Source organism: Myiozetetes cayanensis, unplaced genomic scaffold, assembly GCF_022539395.1.
Source record: "Myiozetetes cayanensis isolate MyiCay16 unplaced genomic scaffold, myiCay2020 scf6-25, whole genome shotgun sequence".
Taxonomy (NCBI): domain Eukaryota; kingdom Metazoa; phylum Chordata; class Aves; order Passeriformes; family Tyrannidae; genus Myiozetetes; species Myiozetetes cayanensis.
The window spans coordinates 16531670-16555240 of NW_026087853.1; the positions used below are offsets into that span (position 1 = coordinate 16531670).

Genomic DNA, 23571 nt, shown 5'->3' on the forward strand with positions numbered 1-23571 from the left:
CAGAGGTGTGAAAGCCTGGTCTCCACAGATGGCCCGTGAATACTCCTATGGAGAAGAAATGTAAGTAGAAATTATCATGACCTTAAATGCCATTCTATGGAGCCGCATAGTGTTTATCACCAGCATAGTTTGAGGATCACATTTTAAGATAACCTAAAGAGATAGGAAAATATTATTTCTTTATATGAGTACTGGAAGTAACATTTTTCTTCAAGTAGCAAACATATATAAAAGCTACTGCCTTCAGAAATGTCTTAGTACTTTCTCCTACAATTGCAGATATGTCACAAAAATACACAATTTGTTACAAAAGATTGATGAGAATCAACCATGCTAAGTTCCACTTCAGTTCTGTGGAACAGGACCAAGCCTCTTTCTTTAGATCATGAGCCAGCACCCTGATTGGGTTTAAGGATCTCTTAATATAAGGAACACATTATAACTTGAATAAGACAAGACAGCAGAGATGAACAAATTATTAGATACATTTTGATATAAATATGACTTTCTCTTGTTTTTAAAAAATAAACCAGAGAGGGAAAAAATTAGGTCGACATGAAAGCCCACTGCAGATATTATTTTCTAGCTAAACAAAAGCAAGGTCTATTTCAACTGTTTCAACTGGCCTCAGTTTAGAAAAATGAGGTCTGTGAAATACACAACAATCTGATTATGAGAGGCACCAGAACAGCATGATCTTTGAATACTATTCAGCAGCACAAATTGTCTGTTAAATTATTGAAAAAGGGTAACTTAAATTCCAATTCAGTAATTAAATTATCTCTTCTGAAGACAAACTATTCCCTATTTCTTAGGTAATAAACTGCATCTGTTTTCCACAGGCTACGCATATAGCACCCCCTCAACTTCTATGATTAAACATTTTTTTCTTAGAAGGTGGGAAAGTAACCGTCTGGAGGCTATTGAAATCAGCTGTTCATTTACCAAAGTGACTTGAAGCTGTAGAACAACAGAGTAAAGAGTAACAAAACATTCTCTCAGGTAAGTGTTCTTTGAAATATATGGAACGCAGAGTTCCACATATCTCAATATTATAAGTTAAAATAGGATATTTTTCTTTTATTTCCAACCTTCCAGGGCCCTGCTCTCCTATATTCCCATTTTCCTTCTCTCTGTCCCTGCATGGAAATTTGTTAGACTCAGTAGTTTTTTGAGAAAATTTCCTCAACAAGTTACAATGTACTCTGGAAATTCATTTTGCAATGTTTATTACACTGTTGGTTACTCAGCATGAGGGTATTTGCATTTCTGATAAAATAAAATAGTACATCTAGAAAGATATTTGCTAGTATGAACATTAGGATTCCTGTGATGTTGGGTAATAAGAACTTTGAATCTATTTTTGACTCTCTTGGTTCCTCTAAAATGGATGTATCCTAAATTCTCTATTCAGTTATTCAGTTATTATTATGTGCATTTGAAATATATGCATCCCTATGAGTACTAAATAAAGAGATAACAGAGAACAATTTCTTATTCCGCAAAGAAGGAGAAAAGTTTTTAATTTCTTTGCTTCCAAATAAATTCATTTGGTTTAAAGTGCTAATTAAGAGAACAGATATTTGAGAATACTATTTGAGAATTTAATCTCAGCTAAGTCTAAATTTGCAGTTCATGTTTCAGAACAATTGTGATTATTTTTGTTTAATCCCATTTAATTAGTTTAATTAATTTAAATTTATTATTGTTATCTTAAATGCAGACAGTATCCTAGGATCAGCAACCACAATTCCCATCTTGAAATCAAACAGTCTAAATATACTGTGCACAGACTTAAACTCAAACTGCAGCCAAACTCTTTTTTACTTTGGTTCTGTTCTTTGAAAGGATTGAATCACCATCCATCCTGGTCTTGCTGTCCAGGGATTGAGACACTCTGTCTAAACAAAGAAGAGGTAACTGGATCCTCTTACACTGAAGAGCAGATGAACTTCCCACTGTCTGGTTATAAGCTCAGACTGCTGTTGTATGATCACCATTGCTGAGATTTTAAAGGAAATTGAGAACCTCACCCAGTTAATAGGAGTCCAGCCCTGGATCCTGAAGGAGAGCAGGTATTTATTCTCTGGAGATGGTCTGAAGGCTATGACTTCTAAATAGAGGTTTATTATGGGATATACTTTGGACCCTGGATGAGATATCAATGTTTCACTAATCCTGATGCAAAATTTGTAGGTATGTGTCAGCATTCTGGCAGAACTTGTGTACTTATGAGTTTGATTGAGAGCTAGGGAACAGTAATCAGAAGCAACAATTGGGGGTCCATCTATTAAGGAAGAAATTTTCAAAGGGACCAAATTTTCAAAAGGATCCTATATTCATAGCATGTTATGCAACAGGAAAGTAGTCTTTATATAGTCTTTAACCTTTGGAAATAAAGATACTTTTTCACCCTAATATTTCAAGAAATTTTTTTTCTATTAATTTTTTTTTCATATATACTGTTGATGCAGATGATTGATTGTTCTGCTGGCACTTTTAAGAAACGTTTCTTTTGCTTCATATTTTCATATTTCAGAACAAAAGAGTAAATCTCCTTTAAGTTCTCAGCACACAATATTTCATGAGTATATGGAGCAGGAAATTGTTTTGGATAACATCCTGAGTAAAAGGTAGCAGATTTGACTAGCGATTCCTTTTTTAGGGATAAGGAGCTATAAAACATATAGGAATTCCCTTTTTAGAAAGTGATTTTGTGAATAGTTTCCTTTATATTTAAGGATTATCTCCTTTATTCTTAAGGATTAAAATGGAGTAATTAAAACCCTTTATGTTTGAAGACTTCAGCTTTTTGGCCTTCATGAGTTCTTGTGACAAAGAGATTCATAAGCTTATTAAATACTGTGTATTAAAGTATTTTAACAGTTTGTATGGTTTTCTATTTCTATTTCAGCTTATTGGATTCTTTTTAAGACTAAAAGGTATATTTTGTTGACATTACTTTTCCTTTACTTCTAATATTTCTATCTTATAATTTTAAGGGATTCTATCTCCTGGCTTGTTTCAACTGAACTGGTAACAGAATGTTTCAGAACACTATTAAAAAGGTCAAGACGTTGAAATAACTTAATTTCTGGTAAACCTGTTGTAGCTCCTGTACACTTACAAAGGCATAAATTCTAAATGATGGTTCATGTTCCTCAGGAGAGGAGTTTCTTTTGCTACCTTAAAACTTTACCATGGAAATATCTACATTTCCTTCCCCCCCCCCCCCAGAGAAATGAAAATTATATTGAACCCCAAGTATACTGCTTTGATACTCTTTCAACATCTCATGACCTTCACTGATTTTTCAGTGAATAGTTTATTATAGATATAACAAACATGCTAATTCACCTGACTGACAGTATCTGTCTCAAGCTAATCCATGACAGATAACCCAAATGATATTTTAATGTTTAGCAAGGAAAAGAGGGGAAGAGCATAACAGGAGTTCCATTATACTTCAGAAAACATGGTGATAAGTGGAGATGTGCTGTGTTGTAATTTGTGAAGTTAACTGGGATGATTGGTAAAGCCGAGAGGCCACTGTGACGAGCTCCTCTCTTGAACTATATGTCACAGTTCAGCTGTGTATAATAGTTTGAAACTAGATTTCATGTTTCATGGTAAATATTAGAAAGATACCATTGCAGTGATTGCTTTGAACACACTGTAAAATAAGGAAAGGGTGCTTAACTTCCAGGGAAAAGAAATTCAGGGTAAATTATTTCAGTTCTTTGCGTAATGAAGTGGCCAGTTATACATAACCTTGAATCCTCTCCTTCTTCCGTCTCCAAAATAGGTTAAGCACTCACTGTAAATATGAGCTCAGATTTGTTTAAATATTTGGTGTTAACCCTGTAATGAGTTGTCTGTGGTAAACAAGCTGATTAAATGGTTAGAAAATTTGTTTAATGAATTTTGTGTTAAAACATATACATATATATATACACATATATATATTAGAATATCTTCTCTGATTTCCTCAATTTTTCAGCTTTAGATTTCAGAAAACTTCATTTAGATAATCTAACATTTCCAGCTCTAATCTCTGCTTGAAGAGGAATGGCTAAAATTTTTCAGTAAGGAGATACTGCCAGCAACAAAGAAACCCACTAGTGAACAAACAACAGAACAACCAAACCAACAACCTTCAGTCTTCTCATAAACCTTTAGTCAAGGATTTATGGACATAAGAGGATGTTACTGAACTTTACAAACTAAAGAAAATCATAAAGGCAGAATACGACTCAATGAAATACTGTTTGAAACAGTCAGTGAAGATGACCTGAGCAGTGACAGCTGGGCATTTGTAGAAATCAGGTACCATCTTGAGAGGTAGGAATATTCCTCTATGTCAGAGAATTACTCTTTTATTTTCGCTTTTATTTCAACCATTTGTAAATGGATAAGTTACTGAATGCACGCTCCTTACTGTCAACCTTTAATTAGCTGTGAAACCTTCATCTTGCAGAGGGAGCTTTCTTTGCCCTAAGAGGCTTGCTTTCCTTCACTTTGAAGTACCTCTGGCAAGACATGTCCCTTTCAATAGCTTCTGTTCTCATATGACTCTCAAAATGCCTGGCAACATAATTTTTTATTCTCACAGCTTGATACTGCCTTTATATTGCTTTGCATCCTACAGTGAAATATTTGTTATTGAATAAACTGTTCTCTGAATCTGTGGATGCTGTTCAATTCCATGTATTGCGTTCCCTTAGAATTAAACTCTCACTTGGAAATGTAATTAACATCCTATGATTTCTAGGAATGAAAAGGGGAAAATAAATAAAACAGTGAGTGATTTAACTGTCTATATGACTCGAGCTACTGTCACCACATGCCATAACAATAGGACAAGAACAACTGATCTGATGCCAGAAATGTGGAAAAAAGCAAACCTGACTTTGCTTTCAAACCTACAATGTAGACTTGGTTTGAGAAGGTGGGACAACATCCAGTCCATCTCCCAGCTTCCTGTGTTCACCACCTAAAGGCTATAAGGACTGCAAGAGCAGGAGACTGCAACAAATACATACTCCCAGAAGCTGTATTACTCTCTCCAAGGCAAAATATAGACACAGGAAAGATCTAAATCAGCTAACAGTACTGCTGTGGCTGGTAAATGGTATCTCATCACAACTCCTTGAAATAGTATAAAAAGGCTATTTTTTATGGCAAGAAATATAGTTACAGCCTAGGGAAGTGCTTCCCACTGTGCACATTTGGTATTTCCAGCTGTAACAGAATTAGACACGCTCTGGCATGGTCTAGCCTGTGGGCTGCTGCTAAAAGGAAACTTAAAATATTAAACCATTGCACTGGTAACCGAGAAATCAGGATGTTCCATATCAGTTAAGGCAAGATGAATTGAATCTTTGGACCTCTGTAAGAAAAAGTACTGAAGAAAAAGAATGCAGAAAAAAGGACCCCAAATGAGTTTTGCTGCTCCACCTGTAGTTATTTAGCACCTTCTGAAATAAATATTCTGAGTATGCAAGATATATACATTCTAACCAAATTAGATAGAAGAAACGGTGAAATGAACAGCATATCAGCTCTTTATTAGAGGAATAACATGCCATTGAAGAGAATATATAAACTACAAAATTACTGAGGCTATTAATCCATGCCAATATCAGGGGTTTTTTTTAAATGCTAAAAATAGTCATAACACATTTTTAAAATCCCTTTTCCATTTACCAGCATATCAAGATTCTCCTACCTTCTGGTCTTGCATATGTCTTATACTTGCCCTTGAGTTAGAAACAGTGTGTGGTTATACCTCCAGAGGGGCAGAACAGTGACAGGATTGTTATTCTTTATTGTAAGGTTTGATTTATGATAGTGATTTGAAAATGTTAGTTAACTTTTATGATACACAGTTTGGGAACCAAGGGGTTAATCAGAGAGAACATTTTAATAACCTGTTCTTACTAGTATAATCATGGTGTGAGAATTATAATGTGAAGTCCAAAGTCTTATCTCAGATTATACAGTGAGTCAGACTGTTAGGGTGAGAAATCTTCAAAGCTATCGTAATAGATAAGATTATTACATGTTAGACATGACTGAAACATGTGGTTTTAATTTAAAATCTGAACTGTCACCTTATTTTTATTTTATGTAACTTTACTGTGATTTCAATAGGTTTTGTAGAAAGTTTTTGCAACCATATATTATTAATTTTACATTACCTTTAAAAAACATAAAACAAGAGCTAGTTGAATCATAGTTTCTAGAAAATTACCTCTTTACTGATTAATTTGCTGGTAGATAATGTGTCTTGATACAGACATATTCTTGTTGACTTGCAGTCTTTTCTAATTATAAGTGAGTGGTTCAGATGATTGATATTATTTGATATTACTAGTATAAGTACCCAGAGATATCAAAAGAAAATAGACCTGTTGCTTTAGTATCTAGGCAGGTATAATGTCTATTAAGAGAAGACTTAAAGCCTGATATCAGGTCAAAACTGTACTGTTTACTGTGATTCAGCTGTTTTATACCAGGGGAAGATGAATTCTGGGCATTTTGGGGGAAGCCCACGTGGCTTGTGTCAGGCAGACGAGATGATCTGGGGCCCTTCCTCAAAGAGCTGTGATGTTACTTGCTGCAAGACTAGGCTGAACCAGTCTCATGGTAGGTCCAAGAGCTGACAGTTTCTGTCCATTGCCAGCTGAGCGTCATTTCTCTGTAGATCTCTCAACTGGTATAAATAAGAAAATCAAAGGCTGGAGAGTAAAAAAAACCCCAAACAACTCTATTCAAGAGAGTTGAAATGACAAATGGAACCAAAAGCAGAACGAGGAACTGAATTCTCTCTATCCTGTTTCCATGCTGATTATATGCTTGAGCTGCCTTTTCCAGTTTCGAACTTCCAACGTAGTTTATTTCTTTCTTCGTGCTATAAGTTTGCTCACATATTTATCTTTTCCAGTTGCAGAACAAAACCTTGAATGGGGATTGGAATATTACAAACTCATCAGCCACCAGAAGCTTAGTCTTGATAATACTCATTTAAGCAAAATTTATATGCAAATTTTATATCTTACATAGAAACCTGCTTCTTTGTCACTTAAGAATTATGTCAGGCAGGGAAAGTCTTATAAAACCAGCTTGTTAACCTTCTATAAACAGTGGTGTTAGGAAGTACATCACAGACTTTCATAAACAGTTCTTCTACTGGTACTCAGAGCTGTGTGGCCCTCTGAAAGCTTGAGTTGGCAAGGTTTGATAGATTAATTTCCTGAGTGCTTTCCTGAATTGACTCCCTCTTACTGCTGATAGCAGAATACAGATGCCAAATAGGAAATTTTTCTTCTGAAGAAATCATTCAGTGAAAAGGGTGTCAATGGTTCATATACAATAAAAATGTTTACCCTGTAGGCAGCTCCAGTGTTATTATGTTAAGAATAAGACCTGCATTTGCTTTATAAAATTATGCCAACAAAACAAACTATATGAGCAAGATGTATAGAGTTTAGAGCATGTATAGAGCCTGTTAGGCTTCCAGAAAATGACTTGATGAAAAGAAGCTATGTCCATTATGGACAAGGTAAACAAGGAGAGGGGTTTTCAGTGCCCTTTTGCTCTCAGTACTGAGCTTCAGAGGGTCTAATGTAACTTTTTACTTCTGTAGGAGACCTGCAAAATGTTGCTGCTCTATTTGACTTCTTAAATATTTCTGAACAGAGATGTTGTAGGATGTTTCAGAAGGTATTTGATGAAACTGAGCTCAGCCTGTGATCCTGAGTGTGCCGTGGGTTGTTTGCTTGCATAGTCAACTGTCTTCTGCATGAAAGTTTGACCACTACACAGGGAGAGGCTAGGAAAAATGAGAGAGGATCAAATGTCCGTCCCTGTGTGTCATTGTAATGTAGTGTATTCAACTCATGTTTGATTCTGTAGACAGCAGATTAGATCTGAGGGTGAGTCAGCAAGATGCCAGGATATAGCCTGGAAATCATGAAAAACTGCAATTATGAAATTATGTGAGGAAGAAGGATGGGAGTCAGAGATACTTTAATTATTTTCTTGGTGCTTATATAAGTCACAAACTTGAGACAGTTTTTGCATACTCTCATTAGCACTGAAATCAGAAGAGAGGCTCATGCTGAAGTGCTGCCTAAATATGCAGCTCCAGATGTGAGTTTTTAAAAGCAGAGTTGAGAAATCCAGATTTTTAAAGCAAATAAGTTAGATATTATTAAAACTACTTATAAGCCAAAAGTTTCAGACCTTGAATTCCATTCAGATGGTACCCAAAAGCACATTCAATAAATATAGGAAAAATATAGCTTATTATTTTTACAAGAAAAATGTGACAAAACATTGAGCAGAACAAACAGGATCAAACCTTGCAAGTACTGACCAAACAAATCTATAACTAGTTTGATAATGGTTTGTTTATCATGCTGTGAAATCAGTGACTAGCTGAACTCATGGCTAGTGCTATCCTGGCCACATGGTCTGCTGCCAAAATAATTTAGTCCCTTATTATAAGCCATTTTTAGGCTATTTGTCAAATGCAAAGTCAAAATCTTAATCTCCATGTGGGTAATTTATAATCTTTTCTGCTTTGCAATATGAAGCAGAAAATTTCTTCTTTTTAAGAAGAAAATTTACTTGAAACAAGTCAGAAGGTGAGAAATACCCTAGTTTTAACCCTTTCAGCATCTAGAATTGTCTATTCCTTTGTCAGGTAAATTCACAGGCCTCTATAATACATGAGAGGCTGATCCTTATGTATGGCATATAAAATATACCCTAGCAATTTATATGTGTAGAATGGGCTTTTATATTATTTATCTTATCAAAAGTGGATATTTGTGAAATTCTGCATTGCCTTTTCCAAATTTCCTTTTTTTCCCCCACATATACTATTTCTAAATTGGTTGGAAAGTTATTTTATTTCTGTGGCTCCTAAATACAGACATAAGTTCCATAAGTTAAAATCACCTGCAGGGAAAATGGCTTTCTCTTTTGGTAAAATGGCATTATAATTATCTTCAGTGCGAACCCTTTACAAAAATCTGTAGCACCAATTAGAAAGCATTTTCAGCCAGGATGGATTTAGCAGTGATGTGCCAAAGCCTGTTCTTGTGGTGTTGTCCTGTAGGACTTTCTGATGCCTTCAGTACAGATACAGAACTCTTGCAAGTCTAAGGCTTGAAGTTTAGAAGTCTAAGGCATCTTTGCCTCTCCTACTGGAGTCACGTAAAGGGGAACATCTGTCCCATGATGATACTTGTGTCAGGGGCATGTGTCAGTCAGAGGTCATACAACACACACAAGTCCACAAATAGTGACAATAAATTTCCCAGACATTCAGCAACCTGGAAGCCATTCTCTGCTGGTTGACTCTGTTCCACAGAGGAAGGAACTGGAAAAGAGCTAGTTATGTGGAAAATATGACTTCCAGCACTTATTTCAGGGACATGAGAAAGATGAGGGAGTAAAAAGAAATTTAAGGGAAGTCTGCTTTCACTTACTGCATAGCCTAGTAAATCTGTTTGAGGTATACTTGCATATATATATATGCATATATATTTGTGTGTACAAATATGTATAAATATATATAGTTAAATATATCTTCAATAGAAAATTACTAACAGCTGTCTTTGCAGTTACAGTGTATATACTGAGTACTCATTGCAGTTTAGTCCATTCCCGAAACCATTTTCTTCTTGCCAACTGTCAGCTTCATGACTGACTGTTTTATTGCAGTTGTACACCACTTTTACTACATTGACAAAAGCAAAGTTTTCATAATTTCCTCTTAGCAGGGTCAGGTTCTGATATGTCTGTATGCAAGGTCAGAGTTATGCCTATATTAAGTGGAAAATCTTACTCTTCCTTATGCTAATAGGCAATATATTAGTCTGTAATAAATGGAAAATTGTTCCTATTGTTAACCTTAAATATTAAAAAAATCATAAATTAGAAAATAAATGTTAGACTAGCTTAAATAAAAGCACAAACGCTAGCTCTGCTACCTTTATTTAAAGAGAAAAGGTCAAGAGCTCTTTTAGGTCTTAAAATACATATGAATTACTTTTTTACATGTTACTGAATGCTCTAAGTTAAATTTTGTTCCTTAAAAATGGTGTCTGAACGAATCAGCTACAGTAGCACTATAGAAAATGTTGGAAATTTCTGCATTTTGCAAGGAAATACGCATGACAGTTAATTGCCCTGCTCTTTTGCACGTTTCTACCCATTTCTTTCCAAAGTCATAAGATAGGGTGAGAAATGAGTAACTGACAGATCTATTTATCAACAATATTTAGTTTGGAATGGGAGAAATCTAAAATACCTGACCAAATGAATCTAGGCAGTACAGTGGAATTTATTATCAGAGAGGGTGTCTACACGTAAGACTAGGTTGCTCTATGTAACTGTTCTATACATCTGCAGATGACTGAAATTTGAAACAGTGGAAAAGTATTAACGACTTAGAGAGGACAAGAAGTACTGGGAGGATAAAAGCAGGAAGGGGAAGAGAATAACAAGTTGTTGTAGTGCTGCAGATGCATAGAGACAGCTTAACTCAGTACTGTGAAGATGAACAGTGGTTTCCCTGTACCCAAATTATTTTTTTAAAAAAAACTTGGTACAAAAGATGAAATAGACTATGCAATGTCAAATTCAGGATTTTTTAAATGATTTGCTTCTTTTCTGGTAAAGTTTTATTTTAAAAGTATATTCAGAGGCATTGCAAAGTCTGCTTCTAGCCTATCAGTCATGAGACTGTAAAACAAAAGATAATACACACAAGAAGGGACCTGGCTTTCACTCACACTACATGCCCTACAGTGCCGGTGGTCCAGTGCCAGAGTTTCCTGAAAGCAGCCTAGTTAGTGGAGCAGTCTTGTTCTGCTCCAGTAATACATCTCAAGATTAAAGATAAAACTGTAAGCGTTGACAGCCATATAGTTTTATCTTTCTGCTGTTCCATGTAATTTGATAAAGAAACTTGGCAGGTCACTTCCCATTCTTCTTAACTTGGCTTTCTGACTCTTACCTGTGCTAGGCAATTACAGTAGTACTGGGCTTCTGAAAATGGAAAGGGTTGGATATGGATTATTTTAATAATTGTTTGCTTGTTTTGTTTTTATGCAAATCTTTTATTCTCACTAGCACCTACAAAAAGTAGAAAAGATTTATTCCCATTTTGGAGTTCACAAGTTATGTTTGATCACATCTGCACACGGTATGGGACATAACTTTAAAAACTTTTAAAATGTACTTTGGTGAAGTACGTCAGTAATATTTTTACCTTGCTTCAGTTTTGCTGCTAGCAGCAAGTTAGATCAGAGTTGTTAGTGCCAAGGAGCCAACTACTGAGTTAATTTTTCATTTCACCATGGTCTTATTCATGGTTTGTCTGCTCAAGTAACATGGGTCTTTTTGCTCCCGGGCAACTGAAAACATTCATAAGGTCAAATCTAGTGTAAACAGAAATTTGTGTCCTAAGGAACAGAGAAAACACACAACATTTTTTAAACCTGTTGTGACCTCTGTTTTTTCCTCACAGCTTTATATGCTCTATATAGGAAAGCCTCCTACTACTGCTGCTATTCCTGCTGGCAAGTGGAGTTGTTTCAAGTTCCTTTCCCTCACAGGGCTTGCTGTTTAGGAGAAAAGCCTGGTGCAATGGAGTTCAATAGCTGCCCTTTCCTTCAAACAATGGAGCTTTCTCTGCTGACAAGTGTGCTGGGAACTCTTTGACCTCATCTTTCACATTCCCTGTTGCACAAATAACTGAGTTGTGACTTCCACACATAACACAGTGGCTGACTTTACCAGTCGCTGAAGCTTCCATTACGCCTTTCAAGCAAAACTGAAAAGCACTGTGACTTAGAATCATGGCAATTACAAATCTGATTTTCAGCTGTAAAGGCTGGCACAACTTTGCTAAAGCTGGTGCCAGTTTACAGCAGCTGAGATTCTGAACCTGCAGGGAAGGAAAGGAATTTAGAGCTTTACAATCCATCATAAAAAAAAAGATGTAACTAAGGATGAAATAATATCACCTAGTTTGTTTTAGAGGAAGACTCTGACAGAATTTAAATTCTATGTTGATGAGATTAAAAAAATATTCTTATGTTTTTCCTTTTTTTCCTGCATTTGAGCCATAGCACATCTGTAGTGTTTGTGATATTGGACAGATAGAAAGACTTGCAACAGATCTAGTTTAAATTTGAGTCATATTTTGGGGAAGGATTATTTTTTATTGATCTGCACCAGTTGCATCTTCATTTTGAATGCAATTATATTTCCAGATGGAAAATATTATAGCCCTGTAGCTACAATATTGTAGTATAGTAGCTTTCCAGCTACTCTTGAGCTGGTAAATGTTGTTGAGCTAATATAATCTAGTACAGCTTTGTATTCTAGTGAAAAGGAGAGTGTGGGATCTCTATTTCCCCCCAGAATTCCATAGGACAGGAACCTTGAAATAGCTATTAGCCTTATGAGATGAGTACTAGTCTGATGTGTAAGAAACTGCTCTCCTGATACTTAGGTGTGCATCTTAATGACCTCCTTTCAATATTACAAAGAATCTCAAGGGCTTTGAAGCCAGAAGGCCGGAGCCTTGCTCTGTAGATTGCCCACGTTCTACCACAGAGGCCCAGCAGTATCTAATCAAATCTCTAATTATGCAGCTTTATTGTGGAATTGCAACTCCATGGTGAATACACGAGTTGCACTCTGATTCTCTTTGTCCCAAAACTGACATGTTTTTGCATTCAGGTTGTATTTCAGAACCTACTGCAAAATGTTTCTTCCCAGGAATTCTTATGTAAGTGCACATGTGTCTTGCTATCGTAATGGTCATCTAATTTCCCTATAAAATGGAGCATCTGAAAATAATACAGCTGTTACAAGATTCATAGAGCAGCCATCCCTAAGCTCCTTCCTGTATGAGATGAAAGGAATTTGTTGTGTATACTTTGGATGGTGCATTGAACCTGAAAAAAATGCTGTGCTACAACTGGCTTATGTATGATGGATGTTAACGTATGTAAAGATGAAACCTTGGATTACCACAGAGTCAAATTGCTGTCTGGCAGCATCAGAGGACCTGGAGCTATGAATTTGATGAGTATGCTTTTCTTATGTAAAAGTAACAGGAAAAAAAGTGACTATTTGGAGCATATGCCAGCCATAGCTCTTAAGAAACTCAGCCCTGCTACGTTCAGAAACTGCCATTGCTCAGATGTGTTGTTAGACAATGAGGCTTCATAGTCTTGAGTCAACTTCTGCTGAAAAGCAAGACTGAAATGAGCAGGTAGAGGTAGAGAGGAGTTGAGGGACTCTCAGAGACAACAGCTAGAGCTCTTTGTTCAGTTACTTGCCTGCTAGGATGGTTCTCTGTGAGACTCAGCAAACTCCTAATTTACAGTCTTTTTGGCTGGCTACACCTTTAGAGTTAACCTGCAATAAATTGTTAGGGAGCATAGAAGGGAAAAAAATTGCCTATACAAAGCCTCTTAGCCAAGGTATGAGTGCTGTGCAGAGTTAATAATGACCATTCTGACCACAGAGAGAGTAACTTATTCTAATAGAAAGAAGAAATAAAATTATTACTGTAATTTTGAAAGACTGAGATCTAGAATAACAATGAAAATGAAGTGGCTGAACACACCAACAGCTAAAAAGGTGAGGGATAACCAGAAGCTGAAGACACTAATGGCTAAAAAGGTAAAAAATGAATAACAAGCTGAATTCGTTTTGATTTTTCTAGTGTTCTGCTTTAGTTCCCAATAATCACTAGGATTACTGGTGTATGATTCCTGCAAATTTTAAGACAATATGTCTGTAAAGAACTTACTGTCTTTTTCGTGGCCTTTATTTAAGCATAAAAACTGCACTGAAAAACAGAACATTGTCCACAATGTAAGAGGAAATAAAGAAGAAAAAAACCCCTATAGACAGAAAAAGGATGAAAACAGCAGCGAGCTGATGATGAAAGTTCAGATTGTATCTCACAGGAGAGGTTCAGCTGGGTTATTTCTGAGGGCTCTCTCTCCAAAGAAGGAGGTTGTGGTAATTTGCTTACAGTCTGCCAGTGGCTTTGATAGCATTCTGGTACTGCACTCACACAGTTTGCAAGTTTCCTTTGAACTTAAATAGGACAGTGCAGCACAGAGGGAAAGAATAGCTTTGTCAAAAGGCAAATTGTGATACTTGTCATTCTAATTAACCTAATTTTTTCCAGTGACACACACCTGTCTCAACCAAGCATGTGTGAGCTGCTATTCACCTAGATGATATAGGAACAACTTTTATTCTGAAGACATTATATACAATTATGTAATATTTTAGAACTGATTTAAGATGGTTTTGGTCATTTAGATGCTTTAGAAACCACTAGAAGTTCTAGTCTGTGTTTTTGTTAAAGCCTAGGAATAAAGGTCTTCACATTTGTTCATTGACTTTCAAAGTGTCAAAGTGAGTGGGTATTAGCAGGCTGATGTCTCTGTCCCTTGATGGGTTAGATTAGTTGTTCCACTGCTTTCAATTACTTTTATATTTCTGATTGTGGGCAGCTGTCCCACAACTTTCATTCATTTCTAGGGGCATCATCCATTCTTGCATGTAGGTATCCTGTGTTTGTTTATGTCTGAGATGTGGGCACTTTTTATCTCAGGAATAAATTATCCATTTAACTTTGAGAATACAAATGATCCCTTACAGATTGTGACTAGCATTCCTGCATGTTTATGATCTTGGACAGTAGGTAAAATACAATTCCTGCTGGACTGTTTTTTATTTTTTCTCAGTTTCTTATTGTTTCAAGTGTTGAGTGGTTTCTTGTTAATATTGGATTTTTTTAATAGAAAGTATTATCATGGACTTTTCCCTGCACAAGTAACTGTGCTTCTCAGGCTTGAGCCTCCAAAGGCTTGAGCCTTATTTAAGCCAATCTTCTGACTTTGTGATTTTGCTGGCTATTTATTTACTTGAGTAGTAGTTCTCAATCTTGCTTTCAGTTTTATGAATGGTTAAAGATATGCACATACAAGAGAACCAAAAAGGGTCTAAGGCTGGCAGTAAAAATAAGCAGGTAAACTTATAAGAATATAGGCTTGTGATTTGTGAACAGAACCCTTTTCTACATACATAAACTTTGATTTAAAACTAACTATTTAGAGATTAATAATTTTTCTCTGATTTTTGAATGCTTACTTACAGAAATCCTGGGATTTGGACAACTGTTTTCTGATCAGGATCTTGGATTTGCTGTGCATTACTGACATTTATATCAAACTCTACTACATCAATATTTCATTTTTTTGGCAAAGCAGCAGGCGGAATATATGAACATCTGCCCATCAGCCATGGAATTACACCTCATTTATTGATGGAACTTGCCCCATTAATTTGGGCTTGTCCTTTTATACAGTGTGCTGTGACTTGATTTAAGTCTTCTGTTTATCAAAATTTGCACTACTGAATGCTTTTACAGTGCAGTTTTCACTAACCTGGTTTTATAAATGTCACTATGCTAGGAAATTCATTCATTACCTTGACTTGGAAAATTATTTTGAGCACCAGGTGCATATAATGCATACCAAATTGAGTAATGTTAGACAATTTTATTGATTAACTGCTATTGTTACTGAGCAACTACAAGTATAAAAGTGGTGTTGAGGTATGAGGCTACTGACTTTATAAATTTATGAAACCAGCAAACATGAACTATAGAAACTAGGATGTGTAGGTAAAGTGAAGAACTGGGGTTTTTTTCAACAAGAAACAACTATGTATGCTGTCCTGAATAGCTCTGACTGACTCTTGACTCCACATATGTTCTAGAAGTCAGATTTCCTAATGAAAGATGTACCTTCTCATGTATTGTGAACCTATATCTTTGGAGAAGAGAGTTTGCTGAAGGGTGAGTTACTGTGGTGAAGTGAGGGAGAGGATTCTGTGGAGAAGAAAAAGGGCAAGAGGTGAACACACCAAACTGCAAAGGCTCTGATGACAGGATATTTGTGTGGAAATGATCAAATAATCTGTGGAAATAGCTCTACTTGTCAGCATAAATGATTTGGGGTTTTCATGTTTTGATCAAAATTTTTACTGAACCTGAAACTTTTTGTATAAAAATTAGTGTAGGTCATTTCTACAGATATGGTAAAAGTCAGATACATGAGAGCACTGAGATGTGGTTGGTGAGTTTGACAAAATGAAGAGACCACAGCACTGTAATACACTGGCTGTTGCAGTTGTGAACTAAGGAACCAGAATAATTTCACTATACAATTCATCTGACATTAATGAAAAGCTGTGTAGAAATGGGTTGCATTAAGGCACCTTGACTTTTATAACTTAAAGGTTCCTGAGTATATCCAAAGATCTAAGTTGCCAGATTCTTGAGTGTCAGAGATGATAAAAATAGGCTGCAAAGACATGCACAATGCAGGTATCCCATTCCAGGTCCACAAAGCAGAGTGAAGCCCCAGCTCTGCTCTGCACTGTGGGCATTTCATAGCTGAGCCAGCTATTGTCTGCAAGTCAGTGAGCTCTGATTACCCAGTTTTTGGCCAGACTTCTTAACTGGGGCACAGCTCTCGGTAAGCATGACTAGATTTCCCACAAGACTGTGATGGCTTGTGTCCATCTGTCTCAGGTGTCTCTGCTCCTTTTTTGCCCACACGCCTTGGTCTGTGGTTAGAGCCAATTGAGCCAGATTAGGACTGATACATGTTTGGTAGGAGTAACAATACCCTGTGCTTTGCCTCTCCTTCTTTCTTCACTGTGTGGTGTCCCAGCACCGGTGCCCAAAGGAATCTCTGCGTTACTCTACTATTTTGATCCCTGGTGCAGAGTCTGTGGATAAAAGAGAACAGTGAAGAAACTTAAGCAGGAGCAGCAGTGAAGAAACTCATACTAGTTTTGCCATACAGAATAAAAGCATCCTTCCAGGTCCTTAGCCAAGACTCTGGTTTCATAGCAAATAAAATACACTGCAGTAGAGGCAGCAAAGTGAAAGTGTTTCAACATGTTTTGTTTTCAGAAACATGAAGGTCTAAAAAAATGTACTACCTCTGACAACCTTAAGAAACTTTGGAGGAATATTAACAATATTCACAAAAGCAGCTTGCTTACAAAAGCTGAAATTTACTTGGTTTTACATATTTCTGTGTTATTCTGCTGCTTCAAAGGGTAGTAATGAGTGTATTTAGGATATAGCTATGAATTCCTTGCTTCCAAATAAAGCTGCATATACTTGTCATTAGAGATGAAGCTGTGCTGAATGTTAAGTGTTTTAATCTACTCAGTGACATTCCTAAAATACAGAGAGCTAAAATGTCCAGTATAGAAAGTACTAATGCTGTTTACTGGTAGGCATAAAACAAGATTATATTAAAGGCTTCAAATAGAGAACTTTAATAGAAATGTAGGAACTCAGGTAAAGAAATGTTTTTAATTTTAGTTAAAGCTTGGAAAGCAAGCACGACATTCCTATGTAGATACAAATAAAAACAGAATAGAATTAAGGGGTAATAGTAAATTCAGCACATTGTCTGCAGATCTATATTACTTCCCTTAGTAATAATATAATGCTGTGAAATAAATCTATTTAAAAAGAAGTATAAAAAAAATTTTAAGGTAATGAACTGTTGCATCAGTATCTTTTTAAATCTTGTTTAGAGTTAGAGGAACACATTAAGACATGGTCTCCTCAAAAATGTTTCAATTCTGGGGTATCCTTCTTGCACCACTCCTTTCAAAATTGCTTTTTTTCTTTCTTTTGGCCCCTCACACTGGTAGATCAGACTACAAGACAATTTACATATTCATCCTCATCTTATGCAGTAGAGTTCAGGGAAGAAGAAAAAGACGTATTCTACATATAGATTGTGAAGATGATTCAAATGCAAAAAGGAAAATGTGGCATCTTGTCTCTTGCTGAGTCTGGTTAAGATCTTACTTTTTTCCATCCTCAGCCAGTGCCCTTGGGTATCATTTAGGGATCATTCTTGGTGAAAACAGCTGGATAGAAACAATGGCAACCGCTGCAAAACAGAAGCTGGATTCTGAATTTGATGATACTCTTATCCCTTTGGGCAGTGAAGTAACACCTCTAACCCTGCTATTTCATAGGCACTTAGAGTACATTTAATGTGAAGACATGCAAAGTCAGTGCCAATGATAGTCCCACACTATTTTCTTAGTCAGGATTAGGAGGAAGTCGCGGGTGCACAGAGGCATGTATGATTCATTCTTATAAGTGAGAGAGAGGATGTGATTTTTCTGGATCCCCGGAGTGTGCCTGTTTGAGATGCAGCAGCTGGAAGCCCAATGCTTAACTGAGAGGCCCAGTCCATAAGCAGGGATCATTGTTCCTCCTCCTTAGTGAATGCTGCATGAATTTGCATGATTGCGAGTACCCTCGCTGTGGGGTTCACATGCTATGAGAATTTAATGCTTTACTAAAATTAGAACATTAACTCTGATACTGGTTTAATGCTTTTAAATTATTCCTGTCTGAGCCAATAACACATAACACTATCAATCTGTAATTTGAAACTATTTTGAATTAAATTGTTTCAAATTTGCTTTAAATTTTGAAGTTAGATTTAGCTTTCATCGATTTCCTGTTTTGTATATTTTAGGGCCAAAAATCATCATTAAAACACATAGTTTTCCCTCTGCTGTGGATCCAGTTACGTTTGCACAGAGTTCAGCCTGACTAAAGTATCTCTTTCTAAAGAGTATCTGATCCTGATTACAGGAAAAAAAGATGGAGAACCCATACCTGCGCTTAGTAATCTATTACAATGATCATTCATTTCTGCTGTTAAAAATACAAGTCCAGTTTAAAATGAAAACTTGCCTGGCTCCATATTCTACCTCTTGAATTTTATCCTGTATTTCTCCAATAACTTACTAAGATCACTTTATGTGTTTGTGAAAGAAATAAATGTACTTTCATATTATAAATAAAGTATTCTTTTAAATCAAGGCACCTGTAACCTATTGCATGTAATGTAACAGAGGTGTAACACCTGTGATTCAGCTGGCAAACTAAACTTGCTTGTTGCTGGCAGAATGGTGGAAAAAAGCAAACAACATCTTCACAGATTTAATGTCAGTGACTTGGACATCTTTGTCATCTCTTAAAAGTCCATTGGCTCATGTTACTTGGAGCTGCTGGATATACAAAATCGTTCTCTTTTGTTACTTTTAAACTGAAAACTTTTCACCCAAACCTGTGAGAGCCGGACAACCTCAAACATCTTTCCGAATACAGTTGTGAAAAAAACTGATATCAAATTATCTGTTACACTCTCTGTCTTCTAATGAGGCTGCACAATGGGCTTTTGTTCTGTGTTTTTCATATGATTTTTTTAGAAAATTTTTATTCTTAATCATACCAGCCAGACTTCCTCTAACTCCCTCAAGTTTCTCTGCCAACTGCAGATACATTGAAATGTCCAGCTGATTGATTATTGATCTCTTTTTCCCAACGTACCCTTTTTGTTGGACATTTTCCCTCCCCTCTCCACACTGTTTTGTTTGGGTTTTTTTCTACTCATTTTACCACTAAACCAGTATAGAATTTTTATTCATTGTTACTTCTCAATCTGACATAATGTCCCTTATAAAATCACATTTTTCTTCCTAATCTTTTCTGTCAAAGAATTTTGGCTGAGGCTTTTTCTTCAACTTTGAGGAAATTTAAGTATATCCAGTAACAACCTTTTCTGCCTTCTTCTTTCTTTTCAAAATACTCCTGAACATACTCATACAGATTAAGATTAGCAACATAACTGGTTATGTTTTCTGAAATTTGACCTGGTTTTTCTCTTGACTTTGACTTAACTTGAAGGGACCCTCATTCAAAGATGCAATGTTTTACTAAATAATAAACAATAACATGCATTTTAAAGAGTATGTATACATATACTTATTCATATAAGACAATAAAATATATCTAATGCAATACAGAATTTGCAAATGAGAGTAATTCTCTGATTTGAAATGAGACTTTCTGCAGTTGCTGAATTGATTGTCAGCTGCAAGAGCAACTATAAGGGAAATTCACTGTCATTATGGAATCTGAAACAAAAGCACTAAAAATAAATTAACTTATAAATTTCATTCAAAGAAGCCAGGAAGAATGTTGCAATAAATTAAACAATTCATGTTCTGTGGGGTTTATTCATGCCTTCTGCTGATTGTTAAAGTGGTATAGACCAGCTATAGTGCACGACCTAAGCCAACTCTTTCTCTACTCAGACTTGCCCTCTGCAGTCCATTTACAAGGATTTTGACTAATAAATTTTCAAGTGAATCTCTGCTGGGACTTCTGTATCTCCTCCTGGGAATCTAAGACCTGCCATCATTGACCTACTTCCTTCCTTTGCTTAAGTCATTCTTTCTTCTACATTTCTCATGTTTCCATCTTTCTTACAAAATATATTCCCTCCTTTAAATATTCATGTCTTAAAGTTTTACGTGTAACATGTTGATCATGAAGATTCTCTGCAATTTTTTCAGAAAAAATGGGTTTTGTTTTTTTTTTTGCTCTGAAATTTCTGGCTTTGTAGATCGATTTTGGTCAAAATTCATACAATTTACACACAGCCTTTTATTTATTTATTTATTTAAACTCAGAAGAACTGAGTTCATATTTATTCTTTTTCATATGTTCCTTACATTTATGTCAAGGTCATAATCTCTAACAAGCAGTATTAGTCTCTCTCATTATTTATTGTTTTGATTGCAGAGAGCAATTAAATATAATTAACTGGCTGATTACCATTCACTGGTAGAATTTGCTAAGAATGCATATGCTGCTGCAGGGAGTTGTTTGCTATTTCCTGCACCACTGATCTGATGCTGTTTGGAGAGAGCCTTTTTTTCTCCTTTCTATTTGCTGCTTCACTGATCTGGGGAAGGAAGAAAGTAAGAGTATGAAAATAAGTATGACCTAGCTTTTGGATAGCTATCTCACAGAGAGCTAAAGGATAGATTTTCACGTTGGCTCTGTTGCAGTGCTGAGATGCAGAAGCACTAAAATATTTGTAATTGGATCATAAAAAAAAGGTAAGGATTCAGGCTTTTGTAGTGCCCATGTGATGCTGGGGAACACATTCAAACCAAAAGATGTTGGTTTATTTTTGATTTATTTTCCAAAACATCTTTTCTGGTGTGAGATTCAATGCCAGTAAGATGTTCTTTGTGTGTAGAACTGATAAATTTTCGTCACTAGGAATAAAAGTCGTAGTTTTTCACAAGGTCAGTCTGGATAGCATGCCACTAGATCCTTATTCAAGCCTTAAAACATTCTATGCACAAATTTAAGTGATGGTTGGCTAAGGAATAAGTATTCTGCACTGTGATTTTGTAACTGCCACTATTAAACTGATCCTTTAAAACTGATATTAATATGCTGTTGTTTGCTATCACACAATGTGGTAATTTGAGCTTCTGATCTTGAGATATTCAGGGGCTCATCTCATCTGAAGGTAAAATTCCTTTTGGTTATTTACCACTTTGGTCCACTCTATTGGAATTCAGACCTAGGTCCCATTTAAAACCTCATGCCTTGCCTTGTTTTTCAAGTGTTGTAAAACATTTTCTGTGCAGCTAAGCTGTGGCCTGATGTAAAAAGAAGTATTTTTTTAGACAAACTTTGTTTTGATAATTAGTGATTGAATGGTCCTTTTTATTGTAATCAAGAAATACCTTCAAGTAATTTTTTTTTTTTTTTTACATTTTGAAGAACTGATGTTCTACCAAGATTATGCTTGTTAGATTGGCATTTCCATTAAAAAATAAACTTTTTTCTCCCTGTGTTAGAAACCCATCCAGCTCTTTTCTTAGTGCACTTCAGTAAGATTTCTGTGATTGATTCTCACATTTGTGTAATGCAACCTGACCTATAAAATATTTTATCCCATCTTTGCTTTTGAGAATGTCAGACCCCTTTATTGCAAACTTTCAGGACTTTTTAAACTTCTGTGTATTTCTGTTCCTTTAAATTGAACAATATTCTCTAATTGAACCATGTCCTGTCTTTGGACATTCTGGCAAGCACCACACTTAGAGCTTTCAGATGACTGTGCAAATGTTAGCTAATTATGTCTCCTGTCATTCTGTGAGATAGACTACTTTTATCATCTGCATTTGCACAGATGGGCAATTCAAATTGAGAGATTTTCAGGTGATTTGCCCTTGACCAAGCCAGACCAACCCAACAGTCTCAGAGTTGAAAATGGACCCTGGGAATTGTTGCCTCCCACGAACCAGAGCAATTCACCTAGATTTTGGACACTAACTGACTACGAATAAATATATCTGTTGAAAATGCAGCAAGTTTCATACAAAATATTCTGTATTTCTGGCACCCCATCACTAGTATCCTGTAAAGAACTTGAGGTGTATCTAAATGCTGTAAGGGACAGCTATGATAACCCACTTTGCTGTTTATCATAGCCTGTGCATTTCACCCAAATTATGCATGGCCCTCAACATGGAAGCTGAGCCACAGTTCAAACCAGATATTTTTTGGTATAGAGGTTATATGGGGTTATTTACAACGCTTTCTCTGTGTTATTGTATGTCAATATACAAATAAACACACAGGGTTTTTTAAGGAAAAGTTAATGAAAGAAATTTTCTTGCTACTTTTCTGTGTTGTTTTAGTAAATGTAAATACACAACATTATATCTGCATATTATATATTGTATAGTCAATGTATATATATAAAGAATTTAAATAACCTTTAACTCATGTTGCAGATCTGAGAGAGAGCAGGTAAGAACCATGAGAGCATGAGAAGAGAAGGCTCATGGGGAACCTCATTCCAGTACTTAAAGGATGTCTACAAAGAGGATGGAGGCCCGTTCTTGACAAGGAGCTACAGAGAAGGCAATGGTTGGTGGGTACCAGTTATACTGCAAGAGGTTTTATTTTGATACAAGAAACATATTTTTACAGTGAGAACAATCATTCACTGGAACAACCTCCCTAGAGATGTGATAGAGTAGTGGTTTTCAGAATGCACTGGAGAGGGTGCTAGATAATCTCATCTAGGCTCCCATGAAAGGGATCTTTTGAGTGTTGTTCTGTGATTCTGTGAAAAGACTGAAGAGTCAGAATTTCATGGGGAGACATACCAATTCATAAAGGCTGTTTTACCACATTTATTGGTCAGACACAAGATTTAAATGGCCCAGATGTGCTAGTCAGCTCTTGTTGAGTTCTGTCAAAGAACATTTCAGCAACATTTCACAGAAAGTTGCTTAAGGTCTTTTATTCATCAAAATGTTACACTTAGAACCAACTTTCAAAATGTGCTAAAAACTTTCTGCCAACAGACTACTTGGTATTTTGCTATATTTTGCCCAGAGAAGTTGTAGATGCACCATCCCTGGCAGTGCTTAGGCCAGGTTGGATGGAGCCTTGAGTGACTTGGTTTAGTGGGAGATGTCCCTTCCCATGGCAGAGGAGTTGAAACTACGTGATCTTTAATGTCCTTCCAACCCAAACAATTCTATGATTCTGTAACTTCTAGTCTGCTCTTTTTAACTTGG

At 36.0% G+C, this 23571-nt stretch overlaps 1 long non-coding RNA gene across 1 annotated transcript; it reads left to right on the top strand.

The window, feature by feature from the left end:
* The first annotated feature begins 853 nt into the window (after positions 1–853).
* LOC126651301 (uncharacterized) lies at positions 854–22906 on the top strand. Its single transcript, XR_007631623.1, has 3 exons — positions 854–1002; positions 1849–2075; positions 22777–22906. It is a non-coding gene; the product is annotated as an uncharacterized LOC126651301 (long non-coding RNA).
* Positions 22907–23571: the final 665 nt, after the last annotated feature.